The sequence below is a fragment of the Lissotriton vulgaris genome, chromosome 5 (genome assembly GCF_964263255.1).
Source record: "Lissotriton vulgaris chromosome 5, aLisVul1.2, whole genome shotgun sequence".
In the NCBI taxonomy this organism is placed as follows: Eukaryota; Metazoa; Chordata; class Amphibia; order Caudata; family Salamandridae; genus Lissotriton; species Lissotriton vulgaris.
Window position 1 is genome coordinate 1499307241 of NC_141693.1, and position 17662 is coordinate 1499324902.

Sequence of the window (17662 nt, forward strand, 5' to 3'; positions counted from 1 at the left end):
TACAGATCTTCCAGATATATCACTAAAAAGGTGCTGTATGTATATTTTACCTTTTCCGCATGGAGTTGCTTCAGAACTAGTGTGTTGATAGGAGTGAGATCAGGGAATAGTAATCCTTGGTCCTGATGAATAGCCTTGGGGTAGGGCTTGAAACATGTAAACCTCTGAAACGCAGGAATATAATTTCATTGAGTTTAATTTTTTTCCCCATTTTTAGGCATACCGGCTAGAGGTACGAATAAAACATGTTTACCTTACTAGATAAGTATTTTTAATCTTCCACAAACACCCCTCCTATTTTCTTTACATTCTCTTCATCTATTAGAATCAACACCATAAGTGCTCCTATGTAACTTGTATGTCGCAGCAAGCCTCATTCCACAGCAGAACGGGAAGAACCCAATGCTGAAGCATTTGAGGGTTATCTAAAGAAAACATTCTGTTTTCCAAACCAGAAGTGGAAACAAAGTCGAAAAGTGTTGTTTATTGTCAAGCCCCAAGACCATAGACACAAAGCTCAATATCCTCAAAAACCGCTTGGATCAGGTCAAACAAAGAGTAGGCAGGCATGAGGATCGCATTGACCATTTGGAGCACTGCGTGTTGGATGCAGATGATGCACAAGTGGAATTCAGAGAGCAACTATTGAAAATGGATAGTGATCCAGGCTAAAAATTAAGATCTCGTAGCTCGCTCCTCGTGCAACAATCTCCAGATTATGGGCTTCCCAGAATCCACAAACATTACTAAAATGAAAGTTTATGTTGCAAATATGCTTTGTGATCTCTGTGAGGAAGGCTTAACCACTCTGTTCATTGTGGAATGTGCACATCACTCACTGGGTCCTAGGGCACCCACTGTGGCGCCCCAGCGAGCCCCCCAGTCTCACACCTACTGAACTACACGGACTGAGACGCAGTCCTACGTCTGGCGTGGGAGCATGGATCTATTCAATTTCAAATGAACAGCTTGTCATTCTCTCCAAACTTTATAATAACGGTGCAGGCGACCCATCTGCAGTTTCTGCCAACCAAACGGATTCCACAGAAAGCACAAATTCCCAATGTCTTAATCGAGCCGGCCAAGGTGAAAGTGCTTGGGATGCCAAAGCGGCTTTAAAATTGGCTAAACACATCACTAAGGACAAGAGCTCTCCTCTATCTTCACCACACGCAGCAGACAGACATATGTTGAGTGATAATGATTGATACCGTCCCATTTTGCAGTTTACTGACAAGGTCTTCCTAAGATTTGTTATATTGTTTATGCTGTTTTCGAGTCCCATATTGCCTCTATTTCAGATTTGACTGCCGGACCTGGGATGACCTCATGTTTGCTATCCAATATGTTGCTTAAGTAGACTTCATATCATGGTGAATTGCAAAATGTAGCCCACTGATGTAATAGCGTCGGCTACCCTGCTGTACATGTTAGGGTTTGTACGCCCTGCACCTCTCTGCCCTCAGAGATGATTCCTATTCAAGTGCTTAAGTTGTGATAGTTTGGGAAGGGTAGGAAATGGTACACAACCAAGTTTGATGATTGGTGTGGGTGGTGGCCAGGATGTTCTATTTCACTGTTTCTAAATGACATCCACTCATTTAAATATATTCATGGCTATCACATACGATTGGCAGGCTGGAGCTTACTGTCATTGCATTCTTGCATTAAGGTTGAATGAGTCCACTTATAATTACTAATATGCAACATTAGCGGCCTCAATAATCAGCGCAAGACGTAGCCGGTGTTTGCATACTTACAAAGGCACCCTGTGGATATTTGCTTATTACAGGAACTTCACCTCATGGAAGGGACTAGTACTCGGCTGAGTTCTGGGTGGATTGGGGAAAAGCATGTTGCTACCTATTCTAATTATGGGCTTAGAGTGGCGATACTTATTAGGAAGGTGTTGGCCTAGCGCAAGCACAGATTTCAGAGTAACACACAGAGCAGATATGTTTTGCTTTCAAGACTCATTCAAGATTACCAATCAAGATTAACTCTGTCTATGGTCCTAATATGTATAACCCCCAATTCTTCATGGAGGTATGGTGGATGGGGTGAATATGTGAGATGGAGGTGTTAATGTCATACTTAATCCTGAGATGGATAGGTCAAGTGATTCCAGATGCCCCCATCCACGGGCTGCTGCCCACTTGCATCTAATTTATTGATGACTTTGACTTGACTGACGTTTGGCACGTCCACCATGCATTCCAAAGAGAAAGTATCTGCATAAACACTGGCCACACCTCGCAGTCAAGAATAGATTATTTGCTGGTATTGCAAGGCATTCTGGCATGGACGGCCCAAGCATCCCACTTACTATGAATGCTCTCTAATCATGCTCCTGTGCTTCTGGAGTTGTCACTCCCGGACAGTCTACTTCGAGCCTTTACTTAGAAACTCCTGCTGGGCGCTGTTATATTTGGCCTGTCTCTTTTCTGCCCATGGGATTTCACTGTGACTCACATGATGTCACCACTAGAATGTTTGGTGACATCATGGAGTGTTGGGGGCTTTGCCTGGCCTCAGCTGGCAGTTGGCACCAGGCAGGCTGAGTGACAAGGAGGTCACTCCTGGTGGGTTTTTTATATTATCATCTTAATTACTTCACCTGGAACCCAACCTGAACAAAGTAACCTAAAATATACCTGGCTTGAGCACTTCTATTTACAACATTTTCGGCAACGTTTGGACAACTTGGAGAGGATTTACAGCGTGCAAAAGAAAAGGAGTAAAGATAAAGAGCCTACAGCGTGCAGGAAACATAGAGCAACAAGACACCTATAAAAAATTAAGAGTCCATGTATTTAAAGAACCTCAGGATTCATTTTGAAATTAATGAAACGGAAAATAAGCAAAAAATGCCCTGGTAAGCCCACCAGAGTCCTTTATAATCCGGACGGCCTGCGACCACAGGGTGTTTAAGTTGTTGGTATTAGTCTATCGTTTAAGTTGGCGAAGTTCATTGTGCAACCTGACATGAGGAAGACCCGTCAGGAAAAGTGATGTTGCAGTTAAGGAAGTGCCTTACATCAATTGTTCTTACATCGCTGCGTGTTTTACTATAAATGAAAGGCAGATGTTCTTTTAACAAGGCAAACTGTGAGTGCAACGTTTTAACTGCTGTCAGAGACATTCACCGCATGATTAAGATCACGACGCATGTATAAGAACACAAATTAATGTTGGCACAGCCCTCACGTCTGGGGAGTGTTTGGGAAGAGGTACATAGTTTTTATGTGGGGATATGCGCAGAGTCAAGCATCCAGCGTGCCATTTTGGGAGAAGCAGCGCACATTTGGTCTGCCAGGGTATGCAGAGAGCCAGTGTTAGGTATGACACATTTCTTTCCGTTTACTGTTTTCACTGCGCAATGGATGAAAATTCAAACAGTCATGTTTTTTTTGGTTTAAAATCTGCGCGAGCTACAGAATGCGTTTGGATCCTACCTTGAGTGTCAGCTGCGAGGACGGATTCTCCTCTGTGTGACGTTGTTGGAAGGTTGAAAATGCCGCCCCTCACGTTTTCAAGCACAGGCATGCCTTGAGCCACTCGGTGAGCCGTCTTATGCGTGCCGCCATTTTGACACTAGAATCGGATTTGCGTCGGACTCTTTGTTTTGACGGTCACCATGGAAAAACCTTCCAGAGGAATTACAAGACTTTCTGGAGATTATCTTGGCAGTAACCCTTGTAACGATGGAGGCTGTTTGTTTTCAGGAATTTACATGGGCTTCACGCTTAGAAGACACCTTCATCTTTAAGAACAGCAACTTCTTTAGAGACCTCGGGTGAGAGACCGCTCACCGGAGCACAAGACTTTCTTTTACATTATTTTGCTGGTCATTTTAATGTCTGTCTTGTTGTTTGTGTGGGTTCAGTGAGGGGTGAGTCAGTAGTGATTAGTGTTGTGTTGCAGTTCATTTTGGGGTGGTGTCTGTTTGCTTAAGTTTACTTCAGGGTGAAGAGTTCCCTGTGTTAGTATGTTTTTGGGTGGTGAATGCCCTGTGCAAATTTATTTAGGTGTGGAGTGGTGTGTGACGTACTATTGTGCAGTTATAGAATGGTGTGCATTTGTAGGGTGGTGTGTTTTTGGGGTGTGGGGAGCCCCGTGCAGTTTGCCTTTGATGGTAATGATGACATTTTGGCTTCACAAGGTGTTACTTTGGTTAGGAGTTGGAAGTTATATGCTTCAAAGTTGAGTGTGGGATTATGAATATGTCCCAGTAAGGGTTCACGGGGTGATGAATGCCCTGTTACGGAGCAAAGTAGACTCCATTTTGTAGTTATTGGGGTGGTGGGTACCCCATACATGTTTGGTGGCAGAGCAGTGTGTACTCTGTTATTTTGGTGAGGTGCACCTTGTTGCATCCTCGGTAGTCGGACTATATGTGTCACGGTTATGGAGTTATGGTTCACAGGGGGCTGCCCTGTTGCGGAGTAAAGAGTACTCCAATTTTTAGCTCACGGGGTGATTAGTGCCCTAGTACAGAGCAAAGTGTACTCCAAATTTAGTTTTAGAGGTGGTGAGTACCCTATTACTTATTTGGTGGCAGAGCAATATGTACTCCATTGTGTGGTACACGGAGTGAGATGAAACCCGTTACTGAGCAAAGTGGACTCCATTTTGTCACAAAATCAATTTGAGTTTGATTGCGTCTCCCAAGGAATTTTGGGATTTGTTAGAAATTATCTTTGGGACTTGTTAATAATTACCTGAAGGTGTGAGGTAGTGTAAATGTTATCTTAACGCTCTATCTTTAGAATGTCTTGTGTACTTTGATGTCGAATGTCTTGTGTACTTTGATGTCAATGTGTACACTGAAGTTAATGTTTTCATATTTAATTTCACCTTTTCTGATTTCCCTGAAGAAAGGAGATGTGGTATATTTGGCCTGTCTCTTTTCTGCCAATGGGATTTTACTGTGACTCACATGATGTCACCAATAGAATGTTTGGTGACATCATGGAGTGTTGGGGGCTTTGCCTGGCCTCGGCTGGCAGTTGGCGCCAGGCAGTCTGAGTGACAAGGAGGTCACTCCTGGTGGGTTTTCTATATTATCATCTTAATTACTTCACCTGGAACCAACCTGAATAAAGTAACCTAAAATATACCTGGCTTGAGGACTTCTATTTACAACAGGCGCCCTGAGAGGTATTCAGAGAAGATATTAGAGCACCAATTTTGGATTACTTAGAGCACAATGATAGGAGGCTATATGGAGGGCTTCCCTTTGGGAGGGTTTCAAAGTGGCCATTAGGGGAGCATGCATCGACAACCCGACAGGCGTTCTCCATGCCCTATGGGGAGAACTGCCTTGCCTTCAGCACAAGATTAGAGATCTTGAATTGCAGTTCTATACTGATTGCTATGTTCCCAGACTAGCAACTATGCAAAGTAAACTCTATGATTATGAGGAGGCTGCCCAGGGAGAATCGTACTATTTGGGAAAGGAGGCATATGTCAGGTGATTTGGAGAGGGAGACAGACTGGATAAGTCCCTTGCTCAGCTGCTTCATAAGCTCTGGGCAAACGACTACATAACTGAACTGCAAGATGACCATTCACACATCAGAATGGAAGCGGTCCAAAGGGTCATGGTGGACTTTTCTATTTACTCCCAATAAAGAACGAGACAGGATTCCTCTCCTGCGGAACTGTTGGACTACCTGGATTCCATTCAACTTTAGTGGCGGAAAGAGGGCCATAGACAGTATTTTGGCGAACCATTCACAACCGAGGATATTACTAGGGTTATCAAAGCTCTACCCCTGGCCTTGAAGGCTTTATTGCTTCATTTTATAAAGAATAAGCATCCTTGCTAGCCCCGCATCTATTAGCAGGGTATAAGGAGTATCTCTCTTATGGTGTTCTGCCCCCTCTTGCGCTAGGCTCCATCTGTTTTCCTTAATCAATACAGACAATAAAATCCTGGCCAAACCCCTTGCCTCGTGCCTCCATCCTTTACTTCCAACAGTGGTGAGACCTGACCAGGCTGGTTTTGTGCAAAGCAGGTCCACCTCTCATAACCTCTGCACCTTTGCGCTGCTCCATACCACTGACCCCACCTTACACGCAGCAGCAGTCTCTTTATACAACACCAAGGCGTATGATTCCCTTGAATAGCCATATCTCTTTGCTCTACTGAAGTGCCTAGGCTTGAGTACCACCTTCATTAAATCTACTGGCCTGCTCTACTCCCTGCCTCCGGCCTACTTGAGAATTAATGGTAGCATCTCTGGCCCCTTTGTAGTCACTAAGGGCACCTTTCTCTTAGGTAGCATCAAGGACTGACATTCACCCCTCGCAGAATATTAGAGTCACTTTATATGTCAGGGTGAGTTGTCAAGGATTGAAATAAACTGGGCAACATCCATTATCTGTCCCTTGACGAACGACACTTCCCAAAACTGACCTGGAGTTCCGCATAGTTTGGGCCGATGGCCCTGTCAAGTATCTCGGAGTGTGGCTTTGTAGAAATACTGACGAGCGCGGTTAATAATTACGGCCATCTGCTAGGTAGTCTGGATGACAGACTAGAGGGCTGGAAATGACTTCCCTTGTCCCTGATTGGCCACCTGGCCATAGCAAAAATTGTAATTATCCCCACATTTCTCTGCCTTTTTATTAATTTACCGCTTCCTTTGGCCCTGCCCTTTCATAGATAAATTAGATCTCGCCTTGTCTGCCTAGCTTGGGCAGGAGGACAGCCACGCATAGCTTGGGAGGTCATGACACTCCCCTTTGAACAGGGTGGTCTAGGTGCCCCTGATATGGACTTATATTTTTTCAGTGCACTGGCCCAGATTGCCCATTATTGGCTGTTTCTCATTCAATTCCTGGCCCACAATGCCCCTAAATGTGATCGCGTGGACCCCTTGCCATTTGCAGATGGCACTGCTTCTTCCGGCTGAGTGCCCCCAGGAGCGAATTGACACTGCGGCGCGTACAGTGTGGGACAAGCTAAGGTGCATGGTTCAAGAATCTCTTTGCTCCATCCATGCCACTTATTGGACACCCCTTCCTACCCATTATGAGCGACTCTGAGACATGTCTAGATGGGTTAAGCTAAGCTTCACAACTATGCCTGCGATCTTCCTTGGCGGCACCTTTCTTCCACCACAGGTGGCCCTACGGTGGGCAATACTAGATTAGTAGATACTTTACACACTATCAATCGCTCGCTGCCATTCGAGTGCTTCTTGCTTTGTTCCCCACAACACATTTCAGGTGCTAGAGATGTTTCTGACCTGCCCATCTCCTCAGAGACATGCTCTGAAATGATATGTGGCCATGCAAACTGCAGCACCTATACGCATTCCTATGAGCAATAGCGCTTCCGACCCTGATATTACGCCCCGCCCCGCTGACAGATGCACAGTGGCAGTACTGTTGCGCCCAGTCGCATGCATTATCCCCTATCACCTCTGTCTTGTTCCTTTTTAAAAGTCATACACTGACTGTATTATACACCGTGAGACTGCTTAACATGGTGATGAGCACAGACACGCTATGTAACCATTGCCAGCTTGCTTGGGCCTGCCCAGGTATCTCCAATTATTGGGTTGACATTTTTACCATGGTTGCTGGTATTCTGGGTTGTTCCCGTGAACGTTCCCTCTCCGTGTTGCGCTATTGGGATATGTTCAGAAGGTGGCGCCTGAGAGGTGTAAATAGGCAGCACTCTTCCTTCCGCTTGACAAGCACATTGTACCGATGATGAGGAGGGGGCGACGGGCGTTATTGCTTGCAGCAGACTGGCTCAAGGAGGCTACTTACTGTCAGGAGCAGTTTAACGCCTGTTGAAAATATGATTACTCATGATCACACAGTTTGTCAACGGGGAGCTGGCAATAATAATGTTTTACAGGTTCCCACAGCACTGTGACTATAGCAGAAGTGGTTCTTCTGATGAAAATGCTCAGCGATCACCGCAGTGAAAAATGCCACTGTTCGGAGCCATGCCAGATTTTAATGCAGAGTTTATTACAACATACTAGTCGGAAACAACAATCTTTTGTGATGGACCCCTAGACTTGTGCTTTGACTACTTTCGCTGGCTGTAGCACTCTGTGCACTTTACTGCTGCTAACCATTCGTAAAGTGCCTGACACTCTTTTAAACATGGTGAAAATTAGTATTCTCCCAATTGGCATATGTAACTTAACTATATGTCCCTAATATTTCGTACACATTGTCCCAGGGCCTATAAGTTAAATGTCACTAATGAACGGCAGCACCTAATGATCCATCCACCACAGAGGCAGTATACAACTTGGCTTCAGGCCTTTCATTATGATTTTAATCTGTATTATGATTTTATCCACTGGCTAGCTATATCTGTCACAGTGAAAATAGTTTTTAGGTACAAGTCACTGTAAGGATTTGTTAACATTACATTTCTATATGTTCTACTTTAAAACCCCATGTGTCTTTCCTTCTAGGCAACAAAGCTTAATTACGGGTGACTAATCAACATTTGAAAGGGTGGTTTTGACCTGTCAAAGGGGTTTATTTTGACAGGGTGAATCTCAGTTTGCTACAGCAGTATAAAAACTGAAATTCACCCGCTTGGCAGGTCTGCTGGGTTTACAAATATCACTTAAAGCACACTTCAAAGGGCAAAAACAGAGTGCCAAGACAATGCTTGTGTATCCACTGTTTGGTTACTGGAAATCCTTGCATTTGTCTTATCAGAATTCTGTCTTTGTGTTTTAAATATAACACTTTGGGAGCACTTCAAAGGGTGATAATAGGATGCCTTGACACTTCTTGTGTATCCACTGTCTCGTTGCTACGACCTCCTGCTTTTATCCTACCAGACTTCTATCTCTGGGTTTATTGGATGCACAGTGGCTGACTAAAACTGTATTTTAGATGTGGGAGGACACTAGGATTCCCATAATATACTCCCTACTCAGCCCTAGTCCTCAAGTTTAGAGTGATCGTATCCTTTTGCCTTCATGAAAATGCCCAAATTGAGTACATTTGGTCCCAGGAACTTTTACCCTATTGTTAAGAGCATGCCCAGGAGTCATTCTTACCCACTAGCTTGGCTAGGCTTAAATGTGGCACCTCCAGTTAGCCTCTTTAGAGCACCTGAGGGAGGACAGAAGAGGTCTGGACCTGCTATCTGTGACCTGAGAGAAGCTCTGAAGGACTGGACCCGTGCCCTCTTGTACCCAGGAGAAGAAAGTAGATTTAAAGGGTCATAAGAATAACGTCCTGTTCAAGCGGCAGGGATACCACAAACAACAAGAGACCTTTCATGCAACTGCCCAGCTGACCAGTGGCAACAGGTCCTGGACTGGATCCTGTTGTTTGCCTCTGCCTGAAAAACTGCAAGTTTCTAAGTTCCTCCTCTGAGGCCATGGGGTCTTTAGAAATCTACTCTTGTGTGGGATTGAGACTTAAATGGATAAAGTTAGAAGATAACATTTTTCACCTGGACAGAACTGGCTGATGTATCGGAGCCATGCTCTACTATGGTCAGCTTCAAATTTTGTATAGGTCCCATTCTACCTCAACTATTGACTATTATTACCACCTTGAGATTTTTGTAGCTATTTCTACATTCCTTGTTTTAGTATAGTCTATTTGTATTTTGAGGTTAGGAATGCCACTAAGAACATTGTATTTGTTGTTCTGTTTTTACCTTCCAAACCTTCTTTGCTTGGTGCATTGAGATACAAGGTTCAAGTTTTTTCACATATTTTCTAATCACTGAGGAGAATTAAAAAAAAAAGAAAGCGTACTGCGATTATATGCCCACCTTTATCATTATTACACTTTTTCAGTTTGGAACTATGCGGTTTTAGACTTTTATCAGAGCCTATAACTCGCAGACCCCGGGCTCTTTATATAGGGTCAACGGAGTGTCCTCAAGGCTCTGCCTGTCCCCCCCAGACATTTAGCACCTCCTACACCCAAGGGCAGTTCTAATGTGCAAAGCCTTCTATCAAAGGCTAAGCTGCTGAAGTAGAGAGAAAATGATATATGCTTTGGTGTATGGTGCCCCCTTGAAGTTCGGCTCAGGTACTGTTCTCTCTAGCAGAGTTTACACTTCAGCAGGGCAATTCATACCACTATTCATTGCAAGATCGCTATGTGACTGGCAGTGCTGTGTTTCTTCATTAACTGGTGTCTACCCACTTGTCTACTTTCCGTTATTTATCTGTACAAAGGAACTCTGGTGCTGTTTTGTTTCCAACAAGAGGAATTGCCCTTCTACGCTGTGGTGACCTACACAACACTGAGGCTTCAACACAGGAGAGTGAGTGGAAAAGGCTAGCTATTTATGGGGGAAAAGCAAACATGGAGATGGTAGTTGAAAGCTAATTTTTCATCCCTACCCCCTTGCTTCAGCCACCTCCCGTGACCGCCCTTGTTTAACGGAGTGCAGTAATCAAGGTTACAAATGATTCGACTCGCAATTTCCAAACAGATACAGGCCAAATTTGCATGACTCTGGGTAGCACCATCGCATGTGTGACAGCATTACGTGTCGCACCATACTCGTATAAAAGAACCATTGGAGAAATAACATCCAGTAACTGCCCGCTGCTATCGATTGTCACATGTGTGCGTGCATGCTTGTGATTTCAAAACACAGCTCCTTTTTTTACTTCGTTTAATTCCTTTTGCTATTCAATCAGAACTTTCCCTCCAGCATTTGCGTGCACTTTGTCACCATCAGATTTTGCTTGTATGAAAGCATTCTTGCCTGTGTGCATGTTTGACATTTAAGGCTCGTCTTGCAGGTGGTTTAACCGTTCTAGGAACAGCAACACTTTTTCATATCAAATTTCAGTATTCTACCTTTATGCGATTAAAATGCAAACATGTTGCATGTCAAAAAAAAGCTCAATATTCCTGCTAACAAGTAACTTTATTGTACTAATAAAAATATGAATTGCACTGCAGCAAATTCCTATTTAAAAGAATGCAATACTGTCCTGAATTTTTACTTACTGTTTTGGTTGGATTCATTTTGCCAACTCTCCACTTTCAAGCAGCAGCTGAGCTATTGGCACGTACATGATCATCGAGTCAGACTATGCATGCGAGTGTCAAGTTTTGAATGGTGGAACAGCGCAGTTTTTATGTCTGCAGAGTAAGGGTCAAATTAAGGCTTATGCTATGGATCTTAAGCTGTGCACACTTGTTTTTTAGGTTTCGCCTGCACAGTGCTTGCAAACTCTATTGTATTCAATATAAATTTTAAAATGGACTTACATCCCGTCCCCTTGATTTTCATTGGTTCATGTGCTTGCCACTTCAAGTCAAGTCAAAACGAGCTTTATTCGATTTTAGGCATATAAAATCATAAAAGCAGATAGTACAATCATCGCAAAAAAACATAAAATTATATACAAATTCATAAAAGCAATTAATGCTCTGCAGTTTCTCCTACTTTATAAACAGTTTAGGCAAATGGCCTTAATACAGAAAAAGTGTCTCACAATATATACACTGCTGGTGTGTGTCCCCACAGCTTCTAGGCATTTGTGATTTTCCTCAATCTCAAAACACTTTTCAAGAAACCAGTCATCGTTGCAATGCAATAATAACTATCCTACATCTGTAAATACAGAAGAGCTGGACGACATTGTCTCCACCCACCCTCTTTTAATAGGGGTTTAATCCATCTACGTCTTTCAATTACATAGAATTTACAGAATAAGATTACATGAATCATAGTTTGCAGAGAGATATTGTCACATGGACACTGGCCTAAATCCCTTGACCAGTTATTCATGTCAGGGTAACTGACCAGCAGATGAAAAGACCCAAATCTACAGCGCGTTAACACGTATCTATTATACCGCCCCATACAGCATGATAGATACGGTTGAATAGTGCATGTTGTAATTATTAAGTGCTGAACCACTGTGGGTTTGTTCATTTTCAGGGATAGCCTGTTATCCTCCAATTATCAAAAAGAAAGGAGGTCTCCTCACAATTCCGATCAGGGACAAGGAGTAGTAAGCAGACAAACTGAACTATTCCCTATCTTTACCACACAACGGAAGATTATATATATATATACCTCCATAACTCAAGAACCCATTAGAAAATCAACCACATATTAAATCCAAAATATAAAAACAATAATAGCAATATTTAAAAAAATGTACAATTTATTCCATACAATACAATATCTGATTTATTTGCAAAATACAGTGCCACAATATAAAGTAAAACATGTGTCAATTCACATAAAAAACAATAAAATACAGGTTGTCAAGGAACAATAAAATACAGGTTGTCGACGCAGCGTTTAGGTTTTTGTGATAACACCTTCATCAGGACAAGATTCTATTTAATAAAAAAATATACAATTAGATACATTGATCACCTAGTTCTTTTAGCACATTGTTATTTCCCTAGCTTCATTTGTTTAATCTAAAACCGTTGCACATTAATAAAGCATTTATTTAACAAAACAGTATTTCAAAGCACGTTTCCTAAGTGGTTTTCTGGTTCTGAGTTATGTAAGGTCACATTTACTGACTTCAATCTATGTGAACTTAAATTATATATCTACAACAGCGTATTCCTTAGTATACTTTTCATTGTACATACTTTATTGGTTAAAAAAGTTTTTTTAGAGTTATATTCCTCTGTTATCACTTCGAGGGACTTTTCTTAATCCTCCAGATTACCTCCTTCTATTTAGGTGTATCTTTTCATTAAAAGGATTCCGGTTACATCTTCAGACACAGATACCTTCATGGGAATAGATCATTAGGTTTCTCAATATCTTTTCTAGAGATTATTTGCTCTATACCTTCTTAATGTGGATATTTACTATTCAAAGAAAAGGTTTTGGTTACCTCAAGTTTTGCTGTGCTCTGTGTTCTATTTAGAGGGCAAGGGAGCCACCGTATTGTGTAGAATTTGTAGCTCTAGATAAAAAAATTCAAACGGTACCCTTAGTATTTTCATTGTAAATATTTCCATTTTTTAATACTAGAAGTTGGGAACACACTTACCCTTAAATTCAGGGTTTCAGCCTAAGGGACTGCACGTGACTGGATTTATCAATACTCGCGATGTCTCCCTCAGTTGTTTTATTGGAACGGTCTCTTTCAATTCACCAGCTCTAAAATAAAAGAAGGCTTTATATCATGTGACTCTTTGCCTTAATGTTGAATATGCAACGCACATTTATTCTTTATGCGTAAGGGCGTATTTATTTTATTAAAAAGGTAGGTATTCGCGTTTCGCATATTGGTACTTTCATTACCCTTTATCTCTGACCTATTATACCACATGTGGCAAGCCTGTTCTTATCAAAGTTGGTCGTATTTTTTATAAAACAGAGGTATTACCTTCAAGCATATTATAACTGCATTATGTTTCTTTTATATTCGAGTTAACTGTACCATGGGCCCCATTTTTTCATTAACTATTCATACGGTATGCAGAAGGACGCGGTTTAACATAAATATTATTGATGTTTCTTGAGAGGTAGGCGTTGTGTTTATTTAGCCGACTATTCTTTTATGCTATAACTTTGAAAATCAAGGGATAACCATGAATACGTATCTCATGCTTGCCACTGTATTGTCTTTAGGTATAATAGGTGGGCGTTGTATTTATATGCCCGCCTAGTCTTTTGTGCCATAATTTAGAGACTCGAAAAATAACAATCAGTCCATGTCTCTTACTAGCTATTACATTATCTGTAGGTATAGTAATTGCTAACTCATTTACTAGGAATTTCCAGCGCAAGTTTGTTCGCGGGTCGGGCTTTACTTTCTATTTCTAATCGGCCTCCCTGCTCCTCTTGCACCTCTTGTCGTCGTGATGTTCGAGAGCGCTATTCGTTTCTGTGTGTTAATATCCTGTTAAAATGTGTGCGCTCTGTGTTATTCTCTCGCGATGTTAATTAGGAATATGGATCCCTTCCTGAGACGTCAGAAGGGTGCGACATGTTTAGAAAAGTACCAGAGAAGTTTTTCAACTTGTATAGAAAACTACTGGAGTAGTTTTTCAACTTCTCTTGTGATCGCGGGCTCTATATCGATTTCTCGCGATAATAGTTGGAAAAATGAATCCTTACTCGAAACGTTTAGAAGGATGTGACGTATTCATAGAACTACAAGAGTAGTTTATTAGACTTCTACCTTATTGACTAACACCAACCTTGTGAGGCTTCTTAATAAATAAGTACATACTACGAGTTATTTTCTCACACATGGAAACGAAGATATACATATACTGGATTACTTATATAATAAAGATTATAGATCTGTGTGTATTGATCGTTGAGATTCTCACGGTGTTGTGTGTGAAACTCGAACTTCACTCTTAATTTCATTGCATATAACTCATTTCTTTTATCAATAGAGTACTAATATTGAGGGTACAGTTAATCCACAAAACATGTACTCATGGTCCCAAAAAACAATTACAATTTGCCTGGTATTTCTCTCATTTTATCATAAGCGGTGTTTATATAGTACATGCTATTTGTTTATATAAGCACAAAAACCGTTTTTTTTAACAGACTGTACTAAATTCTCTCATTATGTCTCGTCATTTTATTCTCTGTTGTCGGACTCACAAATTTAGAGAAATAAGTTATATGCGATAAAATTAAGAGTGAAGTTCGAGTTTCACACCCAACACCGCGAGAATCTCAACTATCATTACACACAGATCTATAATCTTTATTATATAAGTAATCCAGTATATTTATATATTCGCTTCCATGTGTGAGAAAATAACTTGTAGTATGTACTTATTTATTAAGAAGCCTCACAAGGTTGGTGTTAGTCAATAAGGTAGAAGTCTAATAAACTACTCTTGTAGTTCGATGAATACATCACATCCTTCTAAACGTTTCGAGTAAGGATTCATTTTTCCAACTATTATTGCGAGAAATCGATATAGAGCCCGTGATCACGAGAGAAGTTGAAAAAATACTCCAGTAGTTTTCTATACAAGTTGAAAAACGACTCCAGTTGTTTTCTAAACATGTCGCACCCTTCTGACGTCTCAGGAAGGGATCTATATTCCTAATTACCATCGCGAGAGAATAACACAGAGCGCGCACATTTTAACAGGATATAAACACACAGAAACGAATAGCGCTCTCAAACATCACGACGACAAGAGGTGCAAGAGGAGCATGGAGGCCGCATACAAATAGAAAGGTAAGCCTGACCCGCGAATAAACTTGCGCTGGAAATTCCTAGTAAAGGAGTTAGCAATTACTATACCTAAAGATAATGTAATGGCTAGTAGGAAACATGGACTGATTGTTATTTTTCGAGTCTCTAAATTATGGCACAAAAGACTAAGCGGGCATATAAATACAAAGCCCTCCTACTAAACCTAAAGACAATACAGTGGCGAGCAAGAGATACATATACATGGTTATCCCTTGATTTTCAAAGTTATAGCATAAAAGAATAGGGGGCTAAATAAACACAACGCCTACCTCTTAAGAAACATCAATAATATTTATGGTAAAACCGCGTCCTTCTGCATACCGTATGAATAGTTAATGAAAAAATGGGGCCCATGATACAGTTAACACGAATATAAAAGAAACATAATGCAGTTATAATATGCTTGAAGGTAATACGTCTGTTTTATAAAAAATACGACCAACTTTGATAAGAATAGGCTTGCCACATGTGGTATAATAGGTCAGAGATAAAGGGTAATAAAAGTACCAATATGCGAAACGCGAATACCTACCTTTTTAATAAAATAAATACGCCCTTAGGCATAAAGATAAAATGTGCGTTGCACATTCTACATTAAGGCAAGGAGTCACATGATATAAAGCGTGCTTTTATTTTAGAGCTGGTGAATTGAAAGAGACCGCTCCAATAATACAACTGAGGGAGACATCGCGAGTATTGATAAATCCAGTCACGTGCAGTCCCTTAGGCTGAAACCCTGAATTTAAGGGTAAGTGTGTTCCGAACTTCTAGTATTAAAAAATTGAAATATTTACAATGAAAATACTAAGGGTACCGTTTGAATTTTTGTATCTAGAGCTACAAATTCTACACAATACGGTGGCTCCCTTGACTTCTAAATAGAACACGGAGCACAGCAAAACTTGAGGTAACCAAAAACCCTTTATTTGAATAGTAAATATCCACATTAAGAAGGTATAGAGCAAAAATTCTCTAGAACAGATATTGAGAAACCTAATGATCTATTCCCATGACGGTATCCGTGTCTGAAGATGTAACCTGAATCCTTTTAATGAAAAGATACACCTAAATAGAAGGAGGTGATCTGGAGGATTAAGAAAAGACCCTCGAATTCATAACAGAGGAATATAACTCTAACAAAACTTTTTTAACCAATAAGGTATGTACAATGAAAAGTACACTAAGGAATACGCTATTGTAGCTATATAAATTAAGTTCACATAGATTGAAGTCAGTAAATGTGACCTTATATAACTCAGAACCAGAAAACCACTTAGGAAACGTGCCTTGAAATACTGTTTTGTTAAATAAATGCTTTATTAATGTGTAACAGTTTTAGATTAAACAAATGAAGATAGGGAAATAACAATGTGCTAAATGAACTATGTGATCAATGTATCTAATTGTATGTTTTTTTATTAAATAGAATCTTGTCCTGATGAAGGTTTTATCACAAAAACCGAAACGCTGCGTCGACAACCTGTATTTTATTGTTCCTTGACAACGTGTATTTTATTGTTTTTTATGTGAATTGACACATTTTTAACTTTATATTGTGGCACTGTATTTTGCAAATCAGATATTGTATTGTATGGAATAAATTGTACATTTATTTTAATATTGCTTTGATTGTTTTTATATTTTGGATTTAATATGTGGTTGATTTTCTAATGGGTTCTTGAGTTATGGAGGTATATATATATATATATATATATATATAATCTTCCATTGTGTGGTATGGATAGGGAATAGTTCAGTTTTTCTGTTACCCTCCAAGACATTCATGCACATTTTTTAAAAATCCCTCAGATTTATTGTATTCATAGTTTCTGGTTGGGAAAAATACTCTGGGTGCCCTATATCTTGCATAAAGTTTTTTACGTATCTTAACCATGTAATCTTGTTTACATGATCTAATCTCATTGCATCGATTAAAATTTCCTTATTTAGCCCTGTGCTCGTAGAGGTCCAAATTCTATGTCAGAGCAGCATAGGTTGTGTCTTAATCAGATCTGAAATGCATGGGACACCTAGCTCGCTGTGGCAATTAAAAATTGGGGCGCTAGCAGGAACTGCCAATATAAATCTTAGAAAAGGGTTTTCAGCTAGCTAAATTGAGGTAAAACCGTGGGGTCCCCATATACCTGCCCTGAAGATAGCTATGCTCATGCATTTGGCATTATAAATCTTCAAAAGGATTTCTGGTGGCCTTTTTCCCAATTTGTTAGAAAACTTTATCAATGTCGCTATAGACTTCATGAACAAGAGACTCCTGGTTTTAATTGCTTGTGTCCAGGTCCCAGTATTATTAAATAAAACACCCAGATATGTAAATGATTTTATAGATGCTACCCTACTGCCCCCAGCTTGTAAACTACTGCATTTTTGTTTGCCTCTCCCACAGGTCATAATAAAACTTTTCTTTGTATTCATCTTTAGACCCAGGGAGTCCATAAAATTAGTAAAAAAGGTAA